This window comes from Phocoena sinus, chromosome 4 (genome assembly GCF_008692025.1).
Source record: "Phocoena sinus isolate mPhoSin1 chromosome 4, mPhoSin1.pri, whole genome shotgun sequence".
Classification (NCBI taxonomy): domain Eukaryota; kingdom Metazoa; phylum Chordata; class Mammalia; order Artiodactyla; family Phocoenidae; genus Phocoena; species Phocoena sinus.
In genome coordinates, this window is record NC_045766.1 from 78,896,393 (window position 1) to 78,914,002 (window position 17,610).

General features: G+C 38.0%; 1 protein-coding gene across 1 annotated transcript in view; it reads right to left on the minus strand.

Annotated features, from left to right (window-relative positions):
- Positions 1-2,681: 2,681 nt before the first annotated feature.
- Positions 2,682-17,610, minus strand: part of CFAP91 (cilia and flagella associated protein 91) — a 150,633-nt gene continuing 135,704 nt past the window's right edge. Inside the window, exon 18 of the mRNA XM_032631444.1 lies at positions 2,682-2,985. The gene's annotated coding sequence lies outside the window, so the exon portion shown is untranslated. The remainder of the gene's footprint in view (positions 2,986-17,610) is intronic.

Sequence of the window (17,610 nt, forward strand, 5' to 3'; positions counted from 1 at the left end):
AGTCAAGTTCTAAATTACTTTACCCTCTTTTCAAAATTTGCATTTCAAAAAGATGGCAGAGATGAGAGTTCTTGAGAAAACCAGATAGGACATTTGAATCTCAAAGATACAGGCAAGTTTCTCCTAGGATGACTTTGTTTCCTTCTCTGGGGTTTCCATGAGTGCCATTTGTAGACTTAAAGAGTGCTCTGGTGGGGCCCTGATGTCAAGCTGTTCTGGTGAAAAAGTTACTTGAGCATTTAATTTACAAAGGAGACTTGTCCCAAAAAAGGGGGATTGGATACTCTGGCATATATAAGAAGCTATGTTTCAGGGTGAGGTTCCCTAGTTGTCATTCTAAGAGGTTGTAAGAATGAATGGTTTTGTACTTCTCCAGAAATTCTTGTGACCAAGATAGACTGAGATGTTTTCTGTGCCACCTTGGTGTTTACCACATAGTATGTGGCACCATATCTATTAGAAAGTCAATCAACTTGTTCCCTACTGTCAGAGTTACCCAGGGCTCCTGTAGGGAAATTAGAATCAGATGCCTCAAGTCTAAGGGAGTCCCCTGGCCTCTTACAGGATATCAGCACAAGGGAAATTGCCCTGCTGTGGAAGTGGCTCCCAGTCCAAATTGGGTGCCCTGTCGGGTCTTAGATGGTAGTATTAAACCACGTCCCTATGCTCCAGGGGTTAATATAGAAACTTCTATTTGATCCCCATGGGTAGGAGAAACAGGAGGCGGTGAATATGTTGGCGGCATGGCGGGGGCAGATGGAACAACTGCTGGTGCAGCCTGCTCGGCCAGTGGGGGGGCTGGATAGGCCGGAGGGGCTTTAGATTTTGAAGTAACATGTCCCCACTCTCATTTTCTCCCTCTTCTTGTAGAACAGGTTTCCCCTTGGGTTTCCTTTCAGACCACTGCACCATAAGGTGGCAGCCCTCTGATTCTTTTTCCTCCTGATGCAATAGCATAAATGCTCCTACATATGGAATCTCATCTCTTTTCCCTGCTCTTTTGCACAACACTTTTAACTGTGAGATCGTATAATAATTGAGTGAGTCATTCAGGGGCCATTGCTCTTCTGAACTTAACATATATTGGGTCCACACCCTATTACAATAGTATATCATGTCTCTCTTAGTCATAGGTTCACATCTATGTTTTGCCCATTTATTTAATATACACCCCCAAAAGGCTCTCCTTCAGGATAGTTGGAGTTATTTCCCATTTTCATAAGTTTGATGACACCAAAACACAAAAGATGCAAACAAATTCCAACACAAAAAGCACAAATTCCAACATTGACGCACACAAAACCAAAACCAATGAACCCGTTCCCAAATCAGGTAGAGTCCAACAATTCTCCTCTCCAACAGGGTACTGCAACCAAACAAATTAGCTTGTCTTATAAAGGAAAAGCCCAAATTGAGGGGGGAATATGGTCCCGGTGTGCACACCTGAGCAACTTACCCTCCAGAATTGAGTCTGTCGACTCATATAAGTTTTTCAGTTCCTTGCACCAACTGCCAAGTGCTGGGGTAGCTGGTGCCACTTCAGGGAGTTCTGAAGGGAAGATCCACAGGACAAATGGTCCTGGCAGCCGCTAGGGCCTTGCTCCGATATTCCCTGATGGGGGCTGGCTAGCCACAAGCAGCAAGGCTCCTGGCTGGCTAAGCCAAATTTGTTACCGAGTCCAAGCTCACTCTGCTCACCGCACGACAGGCCAATAAATCAGGAGATGAGGTGTTGAGGCAAGGAATAGTGACTTTATTTGGAAAGCCAGCGGGCCAAGAAGATAGCAGACTAAAGACTCAACATAACCATCTTATCCACGTCTGGATGCCAGTTTCTTTTATAGAACAGAGAGGGGGAGGAGGTGAGGAAATAAAGTAAAAAGGCTGTTTATCTTGCAAAATATCTCCTTGCTTGGCCGCATTGAGGAGGGGATGTGTTAATTTCTTCTTTTCTGCAGCCATTCACAGGTGGACAGGGTCAGAATGTCTCTCTGTGAGCTGAACAAAGGCACTGTAGTTTAACAGGCAGAGGAGTAGGGTTCCCTGTGGCAGGCCATTAAGCTTACAGTTATAGACAGTGACTCTAGTAACAAAAGCAATGAAAAGCAAAGGTTAAAGTAAAAGAAACAGATCCAACATGGAGTCAGAACTAGCTCTTCCCTATTATAGTAAGATATTTTCTAAGATAAGCTTTTATTGTTTTCTGATAACATACATTTTCTTTTATAAGTTCTTTACATGGGTCCCATGTTGATTTGTTGTGGATGCTTTTGTTTATTTATTGTTTTTCCTATTTACTGATCTTTAAATGAGGAGAGATGGCATTCAGCCCTGACACTTGTCAACATGTAGGATGGGCAGATTGCTCTCCAGCAGCACCCTCTCCATGGGTGTTGCATGAATATACCTGTCGGAGCTAAAGCTCAATGGTGACTTGATGTGCCATTGTATGGATATACCAAGGTTTACTTTTCTATTCCTATGTAGATAGACATTTGGGGCCAGCATGAATAGTACTGCTACAGCATTCTTGTCATGCCTGTTGGTGTACATACTCGTGCATTTCTTCCGGAGAATGAAATGTTGTGAGAATGAAATGCTGGGTCATGGGGATTGCATATTTTCAGTCTTAACAGATAATGCCAATGCACTATGAATAGCAAACCAAAACCACTTAAATATCCAGTAACATTTTTTATTTGATTCAACAAGCTGGCATATCTTCATAGTTAACGAAATGTTGCAATGAGACATGAGAAAATTTTCTCTTGAAGTAGAGCCTCTGGGAAACACCAAAGAGAATAAGGCTCCTTCATTTGATTATTATTACTGAAAATCATTTTAAATTATTGGGAGTTTAAAGAAAATAAATCTGTTTTCTCATGCATCACATATTGACAAGCCTGTAAGAGCTGCACATCTTAGGAGAAGCACAGAGGACTGGAATGCTGATTTGTACAGCTTCTTTTTAAAAAAGATCATAGTCTGTAAAAAAAACAACACAAATATTTATGATTACATCATCTTTTTAGAAACAATCATTATCAGATGAATACATCCAAAAGATTACTGTGATACAATTACACAGAGTCCTGGTTTTGAAGTCACACAGCCCCAGACATATCCCAGCTCTGCCACTTACAGGCCCCATGATCCAAACGTTTCCTAACTCACCTCAGTTAGTCTCAGTTTCCAAATTCTACAACTTGAAAAAAGACTTTACATTAACTGGTATAACTTAAAAATTAATATGTGTATATAGTAAAAAAAAAATTCAAACTACAAAAGGACAGAAACATGTGGAAAGTAAGCCTCTTTTCCCCCAGTCTGACCTACAGTCCTCAGTTTCCATGCCAACAACAACTACTTAACAATTTCACATTGATCTTTCTAGGATTATTCTGTGTATATTGTAAGCATAATGCATGTATGTACATGTTCATATATCTACATAGGTATTTCTAACTTTTAACTACAGAATATGACACACAAAGGAAAGTACAAAAAAAAATCATTGTACAGCTTAATGAATTAATGTGTACTACTCATCTCTGTAAATACCACCCAGAGCAAAAAATCCCATAAGCTCTCACTTTGTTCCAATCACAACCCTCTTCTTACCCTCTAAAAGAAATCACTATTCTGATTTTTATTTGATTTTTACAGTAATCACTTCCTTGCTTTTCTTTATATCATTACCTAAGTGTACATTCCTCAACACACAGTTTAGTGCTGATTTTGAAATTTTATATAAATAGACTCATACTGTAGATTTTTTTTTTTTTTTTGGATTTGGCTTCTTTCAGTTCTTATTATATTTGTGAGATTCATCCATGTGTTTGTCTTTAGTTCTTTTTCACTCTTTTATCTGCTGTAGAGTAGGAATTAACAAACTTTTTCTGCAAAGGGCCTGACAGTAAATATTTTAGACTTTGTGGGCCAAAAGACAAAATCAAGCATATTATATAGGTACTAAAATAACAAGAAAGAAAACAAATTTTCACAAATTTTTATTGATGAAATTCAGAAGATAGTAATAATAATTGCCTACAGTTTTTTGTAATACAGGTCTCCTGAAAAAAAGAATGAAACTCTTATTTAGGGGATAACATTTTGCTTAATTGGGGTTCAGGTAGTTTAAAGTGATTGCAAATGTTCATCTGTTAATGGTGATGTGTAATGAGACTTCCCCCCATTGCAGTTTCGAAAATGTCTTTAAGACAAATATGATATGATATCACTTATATGTGGAATCTAAAAAATAGTACAGAACAGAAACAGACTCACAGACATAGAAAACAAACTTATGGTTACCAAAGGGGAAAGGGGCAGGGAGGGAAAAATTAGGAATATATGATTAATAGATACACACTACCATATATAAAATAGATAAACAATAAGGATTTGCTGTATAGCACAGGGAATTATATTCAATATCTTGTAATAACGTATAATGGAAAAGAATTTTAAAACTGAATCACTTTGCTGTACACCAGAAACCAACAAAATATGTATATCAACTATACTTCAATTTAAAAAAATGTCTTTCACAGATAGGTGCTGGCAATACTGATCGGAATCCATAAGCATGTGCTTTTAATTGTGCATATTTATTGCTTGGAAGGCATTTATAGAAGTCCATTAGATTCTTCTCTTGATATTTGCCTTTTAGCACATCATTATAATGCAGATTAATCACTTCCATGAAGGTTAGATGGACATGCCTCCACTGCACAGTTAAATAACTTTCAAATATAGAAATTTCCTTTGCACTTGTTTCAAGGTCCAAAAAACGCTCCTGGAAGTATAGTTTAAGCTCAGAAAATACATTCACTGCAAATATGCATGGGAATGGACACCTTGTTTTTTTAGCTTTGGCAGCACAGGAAGTATATAAAGCAGCTTACTATTACTAGTGATTCAGACAATGTTAGTTGCCATTGAAATGACTTTACCATAATATAAATTCTACATACAGGTTCTGTTTTGCCTTGTAATTTTAGATTGGATTCATTATAAAATATTACCAAGTCTGCAGCAAGAGCTAATTTCCAAAGTCATTCAGTGTTCCATGATGGTGGTTAAGGGTAGTTTTCTTAGAAAAATCTCAATCTTGTTCTAAGCTCAAAAAATCACACAAAAATGTTACCACTGCTAAGCCATCAAACATCACGGTGGTAGGGAAAGTCAGGATATTCTGCTATTTCTGACAAAAAAATATTCATGGAACAATGAATTAACAGTGGATAAATCCATGAGGCTGAGTTAGGATCACGTTGACACAGCTGGCTAAATAACACATGATAGATTCAAACATCTTTCTACTAATAAAGGGGTTATCTACCAAAAACCTAAAGCTGACATTCTGGGGAAATTTGGCCTTACGTCTGGGGCTCCTCCAGATTCCAATCCATCATGCTTACTCACACAGTTTTTAAAAGTCTTGCTGGTTCCTGTTTCCCTTAGTAAAGTCTTAAAACCAGATTTGGCCAGTGCCTTAAGGGAAGAAAATGGCCAGTGATCTTAGATCACTTAGGAAGGACTCTTTCCTCTCTACCATTTTAGTTCATCGAGTTCCCCTTTATTGCCAGAGCTCTTCACTGTCTCTGAAAGGTTACGTTTACAATATATCCATAATTTTCTCTAATTCTTGAAGCTACCTACTGTATCTACTTAGAATCAGAAGACATGTCTATTTTGTTTTATTAATTCCTGTTACTTTTGTTTCCTTCCTTTTACTATTTTTGCATCTAATTTGCCATTCTTTTTCTAAATTCTGGAAAAGGATACTCTTACTTTCACCTTTTCTCTTCTAATAAATGCCTTTAAGCCTACAAATTTCCATCTAAGCACCACATCAGTCCCATTTTACATGTTGGATATATATGTAGCATTTTGGTCATTTTTCAGTTCAAAATATTTTCAAGTTTCTATTCTGGTATTTTCTTTGATGAACAGATTATTTACACCTGAATTTCCTAATTTCCAAACAAATTAGAATTATCTTGTCATTGATTTCTAGTTTCATTACATTTTTATCAGAGAACACACTTTGCCATGATTTCAACTTTGAAATAGTTGACACTTGCTTTATGACACAGTATGTAGTCAGTTTTTGCAAATGTTCTCTGTGTGCTTGAAAATAATTTGCATCCTGGAGTTGTTGGGTATAATATTCTATAAATGTCTATTAGGTGAAGTTTCTTAACTATATGTCTCAAATCTTCTATTTTTTAGTTTTTTCCCTCTGCTTGCCATATCAGTTCCTGATAGAGATTAAAATTCCCAGCATTATTACGGATTTTTCTATTTCTCCTTGCAGCTCTCTTAACCTTTGCTTCATATAGGTTGAGGCTATGTTATTAGATATATTCAAATTGTGACTCATGATACCTTCCCAATGAATTAAACCTTTATCTTTATGAAGTGTCCCTCTTTTGCTCTAGTAAGTGCTTTCTGGCTTAAAGTCTTCTTTGTTTGTCATTAATATAGTTAACATCAGCTTTCCTGTGGATGGTGTTTTCATGGTATCTTTTACTTTCCTTTAACTTGTAACCATTCTGCATATTTAGATCTTACATATAAAAGGCATACAATTGAGTTATTTTTTAAATTCAGTCTGACAAATTCTGACTTTACTTTGAGCATTTAGTCTGTCTACATTTAATGTAAATTAAATGATGAATCAATGATAAACACCTACCATTTTATTCAGTGCTTTCTATTGGTTCTGTTTCCTTTTTCTCTCCTTCTGTCCTCCTTTTGTATTGAGTGTTTTTTATTTATTTCATTTTCTTCTATTAGTTTAGATGTCATACATCTTTTCACTATCCTTTAGGATTTACCCTAAAGGATACAAAATGTTTCCTGAGTTATCAACTCTAATGTTAGGTGATACTTTTATCCTCTTCCTAGACAATGCAAGTGCCTTGGGACAATTTAACCCATCTATGCCCTTTCTGACTTATATACTATTGTTGTTGTATAACTGTACTGCTGCTATTGTTGCTGTTTCTTCTGATTTTGTTATATGCCATCAATAAATATTTATCCACAGGTTGATCCTTTATTTATCTCCAACCTTCCAACTGGGATAATTTTCCTTCTGCTTGAAGAACACCCTTTAGTGATTTATTGTAGGGCAAATCTCCTAGTGACAAATTTTCTGTTTCATTTATCTGAAAATGTCTTTTATTGTCATTCTCAAGGATATTTTTGAAAGGTATAGAACCCTATTTTATTATACTATTTAAGCATATTGAATATATCATTCCAGTATTTTCTGGCTTTGTTTCTGGTGAGAAGTCAACTCTCAGCTTAATTATTGCTCTTATGAAGGTAATTCATCTTTTCTCTCTCAACAGTTTTAAGATTTTCTTTTCTTTTGTTTTCAGTAGTCATATTAAAATGCATCTAGGTATAGATGTCTTTTTATTTTGTCTACTTGGGGTTAAGAAGCCTTCTTAAACGTTGACCCTTTCATTGGTTTTAGAAAAGTCATATTTCATATGATTTCCCAACACATTCCTTCTCTTAGAAGTCAGATTTCTTGAATCAATTGTCCATGCCTACTATCCTTTTGTCGCTTCCTAAGGATTAAGTTATACTACATCTATCCTTTTCTTCTGTAGTTTCCAATTCTTTGTCTCTGTGATTCTTTCTAGATAAATTATTCTGATCTTTTAATTTACGAATTTTCTCTTCAGCTGTATATATCCTGTTCTTAAATCTATTCATTGAGTTTCTTATGTTGACTTCTGTATTTTTAAATTCTAGAATTTCTGTTTTCTTCAAATCTGCTATATCATTTTTATCATTTCTAATTCTCTTAAAAATTTCCATATTGACTTTCATTTCTCTGAACATAGTAAGTGTCTTAGCTCAGGATGCCATAACAAAATACCTTAGACTGGGTAGCTTAAGTAACAGAAACATATTTTCTTTTTCTTTTTAAATGAGAACTCAGGATTTACTCTTTTTTATTTTTAAAGAGAAACTTTTAAAAAATATATTATTTATTTATTTTTGGCTGCATTGGGTCTTTGTTGCTGCGTGTGGGCTTTCTCTAGTTGTGGCGAGCGGGGGCTACTCTTCGTTGTGGTGCGCGGGCTTCTCATCGCGGTGGCTTCTCGTTGTGGAGCACGGGCTCTAGGTGCGTGGGCTTCAGTAGTTGTGGCACGTGGGCTTAGTTGCTCCACTGTATGTGGGATCTTCCTGGACCAGAGCTTGAACCCATGTCCCCTGCATTGGCAGGCGGATTCTTAACCACTGTGCCACCAGGGAAGCCCAGGATTTACTCTCTTAACCACTTTCATATATAACATATATTTATTATGTTTATTACATCCCCAGTACTAATTTATCTTGTAACTGAAAGTTTATACCTTTTGATTGCCTTTGTCCAATCTCCACTTCTCCCCCCACACCTCTGGTAACCACAAATCGATCTCTTTTTCTGAGTTTGTTTTTGAAGTATAATTGACTTAACAAAACGATGTTAGTTCTTGTTACACAACGTAGTGATTCGATTTTTCTGTACATTTCAAAATGATCCCCATGATAAGTCTAGTTATGATCTGTCACCGTGCAAAAATATTACATAATTTTTGACTATATTCCCCAAATTGTACACTTCCTACCCAAGACTCATTTATTTTGCAACTGGAATCTCCCTCACCTATTTCTCTCTTTCATCCACCCCCTCCCCTCTGGAAACCACCTCTTCATCCTCTGTAGCTATGACTCTCTATATGGTTATGATTTTATTTTTTCTTTTGTTTTTAGATTTCACATATAAGTGAAATCATACAGTATTTGTCTCTCTCGGTCTGATTTATTTCACTTAGAATGATATCCTGTAGATCCATCCATGTTATCACAAATGGCAAGGTTTCATTCTTTTTATGGCTGAGTAATATTCCACTGTGTATACATGTACCACATCTTCTTTATCCATTCATCTACTGATGGGAACTTAGGTTGCTTCCATATCTTGGCAACTGTAAATAATGCTGCTATGAACATAGGGGTGCACATATCTTTTTAAATTAGTGTTTTCATTTTCTTTGGATAAATACCCAGGAGTGGAATTGCTGGATCACATGGTAGTTCTATTTTTAATTTTTTGAGGAATTTCCATACTGTTTTCCATAGTAGCTGCACCAATTGACATTCCCACCAACAGTGCACAAGGGTTCCCTTTTCTCCACAGCCTTGCCAACACTTGTTTTTTGTGGTCTTTTTGATAATAGCCATTCTGACAGGTGTGAAGTGATATCTCATTGTGGTTTTTTTTTTTTTTTTTTTGCGGTACGCGGGCCTCTCACTGTTGTGCCCTCTCCCGTTGCGGAGCACAGGCTCCAGACGCATAGGCTCAGCGGCCATGGCTCACAGGCCCAGCCACTCCACGGCATGTGGGATCTTCCAGGACCGGGGCACGAATCTGTATTCCCTGCATTGGCAGGCGGACTCTCAACCACTGCGCCACCAGGGAAGCCCTCATTGTCGTTTTGACTTGCATTTCCCTGATGATTATTGATGTTGAGGATCTTTTCATGTGCCTGTTGGCCATCTGTATGTCTTCTTTGGAAAAAGTCTACTTGGATCCTCTGCCTATTTTTTAAATTCTTATTATTTATTTGGTTGCATCGGGTCTTAGTTGTGGCACGTGGGATCTTCATTGCAGCATGTGGGATCTTTTGTTGCAGTGCACGGGCTTCTCTCTAGTTGTGGCATGCGGGCTCCAGAGCGCATGAGCTCAGGTGTTGCGGTGCACAGGCTCTCTAGTTGTGGTGCACAGTCTCAGTAGTTGTGGCGCATGTGCTCTAAAGCATGCGGGCTCAGTAGTTGCGGCGCGTGGGCTTAGTTGCTCCGTGGCATGTGGGATTTTAGTTCCCTGATCAGGGATCAAACCTGTGTCCCCTGCATTGGAAGGCGGAGTCTCAACCACTGGACCACCAGGGAGTCCCCCTCTGCCTATTTTTTAATTGAGTTTTTTTTGATGTTGAGTTATATGAGTTCTTTGTATATTTTGGATATTAACCCCTTACTGTATATATCATTTGCAAATGTTTTCTCCCATTCAGTATGTGGCCTTTTCATTTTGTTCATAGTTTCCTTAACTGTGCAAAAGTTTTTTAGTTTGATATAGTCCTATTTGTTTATTTCTGCTTTGTTTCCCTTGCCTAAGGAGACAAAGCAAGAAAAAATATACTACTATGGCCAGTGTTCAAGAGCATCCTACCTGTGATTTATTCTAGAACTTTTATGGTTTCAGATCTTATATTTAAGTCTTTAATTTACTTTGAATTTACTTTTGTGCATGGTGTGAGAAAGTAATCCAGTTTGATTCTTTTCCATGTAGCTGTCTAGTTTCCCCAACAAGGCTGCATATCCCCATTGTATATTCTTCCCTCCTTTGTCATAGATAACTGCCCATATAAGTGTGGGTTTATTACTGGGCTCTGTTCTGTTCCATTGATCAATTTATCTGTTTCTGTGCCAGTATCATACTGTTTTGATTACTATAGCTTTGTAGTATAGTTTGAAATCAGGGCGTATCGTACCTCCAGCATTGTTCTTCTTTCTCAAGATTGTTTTGGCTATTAGAAATTTATTTTCTCACAGTTCTGGAGGCTAGAAGTCCAAGATCAAGGTGCCATCATGGTCAGCTTCTGGGGAGGACTCTCTTCCAGGCTTGTAGATGGCTGCCTTCTTGCTATGTCCTCACATGGTAGGGAAAGAGAAAGAGAGCAAGCTCTCTGGTGTCTCTTCTTATAAGAGCACTATTCCCATCATGAGGGACCCACCCTCATGATATCATCTAATCCTAATTGTATCCCACAGTCCTCATTTCCAAATGCCATCATATTGGAGGTTAGGGCTTCAACATACGAATTTTGCCGGGGGGACACAGTTCAGAGCATTGTATTCCATCCTAGCCTCCCCAAATTCATGTCCTTCTCACATGCAGAATACATTCATTCCATCCCAACAGCCCCAAAGTCTTAAGTCATTCAAGCATCAACTCTAAGGTCTGAAGTCCAAATTCTCATCTAAATCAGATGTGGGTGAGACTCAAGGTATGATTCGTCCTGAGGCAATATTCCTCTCCAGCGGTGAACCAGACACATTATGTACTTCCAAAATACAATGGTGGGACAGGCATAGGACAGATATTCCCATTCCAGAAGGGAGAAATCAGAAGGAAGAAAAGAGTAATGGGTCCCAAGCAAGTCCAAAGCCTAGCTAGACAAATCCTATTGGATCTTAAAGCTCAAGATTAATCCCCTTTGGCTCAGTGTCCTGCCTTCCAGGTCCACTGGGATGGCAGCATTACTCCAATGGCTCTGGGGATGGCCCCACCCCTCCAGCTTTGTTGTCCCCCATCCCCACAGCCTCAGTGGCGATCCTGTCACTGCACCTCTGCCAGGGTAGGGTGCCATAGGTGGTCACATCCTTAAGGTTCTGGACAGAGGCCATCTGACCTGTTGAAACCGAGGAAGTGGTTGATAAGCCTTCAGGATTATTTTTCCCTCTTCTTAAAGAACTGTGCACATTTGAAGCATAATGGCTCCATCATGTCATCCTGTCAAATCCAAGAAGTCTGATGCCTTCCTTCATCTTGTGTCCATTCCTTCATTTCAAACTGGCAGAGTTCCTACTCTCATAATTCCATAGACTCTTTATCAAATAGCTGTTCAGCCACACCCTTAAGTGTTCTTTTTAGAATGAATTTTCTCATTTTTTGAAATATGGATAGGCTGAGAATTTTCCAAATGTACAAGTTCTTGTTTGTTTTGCTTAACAATTCCTTCTTCAGTTCATCTCTCTCCTTTCAATCCTATAAAAGCAGTCATGAGGAACCAGGCTGCTCCTTCAACACTTTGCTTAGAAGTCTTCTCAGCTAAATATCCAATTTCATTGCTCAGAAGTTCTACATTCCACAGAACACTAGAACAAAGTTCAGCCAAGTTCTTTGCCACTTTATAATATGGATTGCCGTTCCTCCAGTTTCCAATAACACATTCCACATTTCCATCTGAGACCTTGTCAGAATTGCCCTTAACACCCATATTCCAAGCATGCATCTCAAAACTCTTCCCACCTCTACACATTATTTAGTTCCAGAGTTGCTTCCACACATTTAGGTATTTGTTACAGCAGCGCTTCACTCTTGGTACCAAAATCTTAGATTGGGCTGCCATAACAAAATACCATAGACCTGGTGGCTTAAACAACAAAAATATATTTTCTCACAATTCTGGAGACTAGAAGTACATAGCAGTAAGCATAGTTATTCTAAAACCTGTGTCTAAATAATTCCAATAGCTTAGATCCCTTTAGGTCTGTTTCTGTTATCTGTACTTTCTGCTGCTTGTTCAAATTGTCATGTCTCTTCATATACCGGATATCCTTGTAGTGTTCTGGAACTTGTTCATGAAAAATTGTGAAAATAAATTGAGGCCTAGGATGATGCCAACTTTCTTCAAAGGGAATTTTTTTTTTTTTTTTGCGGTATGCGGGCCTCTCACTGTTGTGGCCTCTCCCGTTGCAGGGCACAGGCTCCGGACGCGCAGGCTCAGCGGCCATAGCTCGTGGGCCTAGCCGCTCCGCGGCATGTGGGATCTTCCCGGACCAGGGCACGAACCCATGTCCCCTGCATCAGCAGGCGGGCTCTCAACCACTGCGCCACCAGGGAAGCCCCCTTCAAAGGGAATTTAATTGTTGTCCCTGACAATTTCCTTGAGGCAACAGGAATCAAGGATCTTTTTAAATTTGTTTTATGGGACTGAGGGTTTTTTGGATCATTCAGATGATTAGAAGCTAAACTGTAGTGTATTTGAGGGGTGATTTACTTCCAGTGAACACTTTCTACTAGGGCATAACCTTATGGAGTCCCAGCCCAAATGGAGGAGGTTTACTAGGGACTCAACCTTGACTCCACAGTTCTTGTCCCTCTAGTTTTGCAAAGCTTGTGAAAGTATTGCTCAGCTTTTCAGCCACATTTACTAGAATTTGCATATTCCCTAAGGAAAAAAATGGCCCCAAATGCCAGACTCAGCTCAGTGGATTTTTCTACTCGTAAATTTTCCCCCAGAAATGCCTTACTATTTTATTACCTCTGTTGTCTTTAAGCTGATTTAAAAATTTTGCTTTTAATCAGTAGTCCATGCCTACTGACCCTCTCACTAAATATTATTAAATAACCTCACATCTGTCCTTCCCTCTGAGAGAAGGAAGAGGAAGTGATACATACTATGGGGGCAACTAAGCATCATGTTCCAACCATTTAATCAAATATTAAGAAGATACTGTATTAATTTATTGGTTAACCTTCCTTGCTGAGTGTCTGTGGCTAGCCTGGAAACTAGGGTTTTTTTGAAACTATATTTTATAACCGCAACATGCTTTACATAGTGAAAGTAAAATACATTTCATTAAAACCTAAGTATAGGGCTTCCCTGGTGGCACGGTGGTTAAGAATCTGCTTGCCAATGCAGGGGACACGGGTTCAAGCCCTGGTCCAGGAAGATCCCACATGCCGTGGAGCAACGAAGCCTGTGTGCCACAACTACTGAGCCTGCACTCTGGAGCCCGTGAGCCACAACTACTGAGCCCACGTGCCACAACTACTGAAGCCCTATAGTGAGAAGCCTGTGCACTGTAATGAAGAGTAGCCTCCACTTGCCACAACTAGAGAAAGCCCACACACAGCAACAAAGACCCAATGCAGCCAAAAATAAATAAATTAAATAAATAAAATTTTAAAAACATAAACCTAAGTATAAAAGAAAGAATCATTTTAAAACTCTTATGGCTTGATTTCAAAGATCACCGTAGATGTCATAGAACAGGTGTTATATACTCAGAAGTAAATGCAGATGTATTCAATTCAAACTATGTAAGTTATTACTCTTATTTAATTTGCATGTAAGAAAAATGACTACCCCAACATTAAAGATGATTTATTTTTAACTTTTAATTTATATTGGAGTATAGTTGATTAACAATGTTGTGTTAGTTTCAGGTGTACAGCAAAGTGATTGAGTTATACATATACATGTATCTATTCGTTTTCAAATTCTTTTCCCATTTACATTATTACAGAGTATTGAGCAGAGTTCCCTGTGCTATACAGTAGATCCTTGTTGGCTATCTATTTTAAATATAGGAGTATGTACATGTCAATCCCAAACTCCCCCCCACCGTTCCCCACTGGTAACCATAAGTTCATTCTCTAACTCTGTGAGTCTCTGTTTTGTAAATAAGTTCATTTGTATCATCTTTTTAAAAATTCCACATATAAGCGATGTCATATGATATTTGTCTATCTCTGTCTGACTGACTTCACTTAGTATGATAATCTCCAGGTCCATCCATGTTGCTGTAAATGGCATTATTTTGTTCTTTTTTATGGCTGAGTAGTATTCCCTTGTATATATGAACCATATTTTCTTTATGCATTCATCTGGCAATGGACATTTAGCTTGCTTCCATGTCTTGGCTATTGTAAACAGTGCTGCAATGAACACTGGGATGCATGTATCCTTTTGGAGCATGGTTTTCTGCAGATATATGCCCAGGAGTGGGATTGCAGCATCATATGGTAGTTCTATTTTTAGTTTTTTAAGGAACCTCCATACTGTTTTCTATGTGGCTGCACCAGTTTACATTCCCACCAACAGTGTAAGAGGGTCCCCTTTTCTCCACACCCTCTCCAGCATTTTTTTTGGCAGATTTTTTGATGATGGCCTTTGTGATCGGTGTGAGGTGATATATCATTGTAGTTTTGATTTGCATCTCTCTAATTATTAGCATTGTTGAACATCTTTTCATGTGCCTCTTGGCCATCTGTATGTTTTCTTTGGAGAAATGTCTCCTAAGGTCTTCTGCCCATTTTTTGATTGGATTGTTTGTTTTTTTGATATTGAGCTGCATGAGCTGTTTGTAAATTTTGGAAACTAATCCCTTGTCGGTCGTATCAATTGCAAATATTTTTCCCCAGTCTGTGGGTTGTATTTTCATTTTGTTTATGGTTTCTTTTGCTGTGCAAAAGCCTTTGAGTTTAATTAGGTCCCATTTGTTTACTTTTGTTTTTATTTCCATTACTCTGGAGATGGGTTTTAAAAGGTATTGCTGCGATTTATGTCAGAGTGTTCTGCCTATGTTTTCCTCTAAGCGTTTTATAGTATCTGGTCTTACATTTAGGTCTTTAATACATTTTGAGTTTATTTTTGTGTATGGTGTTAGGGAGTATTCTAATTTCATTCTTTTACATGCAGTCCAGTTTTCCCAGCACCACTTATTGAAGAGGCTGTCTTGTCTCCATTGTAAACTCTTGCCTCCTTTATTGTAGATTAATTGACCATAGGTGCATTTATTTCTGGGCTTTCTATGCTGTTGCATTGATTTATATTTCTGTTTTTGTGCCAGTACCATACTATCTTGATGACTGTAGCTTTGTAGTATAGTCTGAAGTTTGGGAACCTGATTCCTCCAGCTTCGTTTTTCTTTCTTAGGATTGCTTTGGCTATTTGGGGTCTTTTCTGTTAACATGCAAATTTTAAAATGTTTTATTGTAGTTCTGTGAAAAATGCCATTGGTAATTTGATAGGGGTTGTATTGAATCTGTAGATTGCCTTGGGTAGTATAGTCATTTTGACAATATTGATTCTTCCAATCCAAGAACATGGTATAACTTTGCATCTATTTGTGTCATCTTTGATTTGTTTCATCAGCATCTTATAATTTTCGGAGTACAGGTCTTTTGCCTCTGTAGGTAGGTTTATTCCTAGGTATTTTACTCTTTTTGATGTGATGATAAGTGGGATTGTTTCTTTAATTTCTCTTTCTGATCTTTTGTTATTAATGTATAGAAATGCAACAGATTTCTGCATATTTATTTTGTATCCTGCAAGTTTACCAAATTAACTGATGAGCTCTGGTAGTTTTCTGGTAGCATCTTTTTTTTAATATGTAAATGTATTTATTTTTGGCTGTGTTGGGTCTTCATTGCTGTGAACAGGCTTTCTCTAGTTGCAGCGAGTGGGGGCTACTCTTCATTGCGGTGTGTGGGTTTCTCATCACGGTGGCTTTTCTTGTTGTGGAGCATGGGCTCTAGGCACGCAGGCTTTAGTAGTTGTGGCACGCGGGCTTAGTAGTTGTGGCTCGCGGGCTCTAGAGTGCATGCTCAGTAGTTGTGGCACATGGGCTTAGTTGCTCCGTGGCATGTGGGATCTTCCTGGACCAAGGTTCAAACCCATGTCCCCTGCATTGGCAGGAAGTTTCTTAACCACTGCACCACCAGAGAAGTCCCTTCTGGTAGCATCTTAAAAAGAGCTTCTATGTATAGTATCATGTCGTCTGCAAAGAGTGAGTTTTTCTTCTCCAATTTGGATTCCTGTTATTTCTTTTTCTTCTCTGAATGCCATGGCTAGGACTTTCAAAACTATGTTGAATAAAAGTGGTGAGAGTGGACATCCTTGTTCCTCATCTTAGATAAAATGCTTTCAGCTTTTCAATTTGTGAGTATGATGTTACCTGTAAATTTGTCTTACATGGCCTTTATTCTGTTGAGGTAGGTTCCTCTATGCTCACTTTCTGGGGAGTTTTTATCATAAATGGGTGTTGAAGTTTGTCAAAAGCTTTTTCTGCATCTATTGAGACAATCATATGGTTTTTATTCTTCAATTTCTTAATATGGTGTATCACATTGATTGATTTGCAAATATTAAAGAATCCTTGATCCCTGGATAAATACCACTTGATCATGGTGTATGATCCTTTCAATGTGTTGTTGGATTCTGTCTGCTACTATTTTGTTGAGGATTTTTGCATCTATGTTCATCTGTGATATTGGCTTGTAAATTTATTTTCTTTCTTTCTTTTCTTGCTTTCTCTTTCTCTCTCTCTCTTTCTTTTCTTTCTTTTTTTTTTGGTGTTATCTTTGTTTGGTTTTGGTATTAGGTTGATGTTGGCCTCATAGAATGAGTTTGGGAGTCTTCCTCCCTCTGCTACATTTTGGAAGAGTTTGAGAAGGATAGGTGTTAGCTCTTCTCTAAATGAGAAGGATAGGTGTTAGTTCTTTTCTAAATGGCTGATAGAATTCACCTGTGACCTGCCATCTAGTCCTGGACTTTTTAAATCGCAGTCTTTAAATCGCAGTTTCAATTTCAGTACTTGTGATTGGCCTGTTCATATTTTGTTTCTTCTTGGTTCAGTCTTGAGAGATTGTATCTTTCTAAGAATTCGTCCATTTCTACTAGGTTGTCCATTTATTGGCATATAGTTGCCTGTAGTAGTCGCTTATGTTCTTGTATATTGCTGTGGTGTCCATTGTAACTTCTCCTTTTTCATTTCTAATTTTATTGATTTGAGCCTTCTCCCTCTTTTTCTTGATGAGTCTGGCTAAAGGCTTATCAATTTTGTTTATCTTTTCAAAGAACCAGCTTTTCGTTTCATTGATCTTTTCTATTTTCTTCATTTCTATTTCATTTATTTCTGCTCTGATCTTTACGATTTCGCTCTTTCTACTAACTTTGGGTTTTGTTTGTTCTTCTTTCTCTAGTTGCTTTAGGTGTATGTTAGGTTGTTTATTTGAGAGTTTTC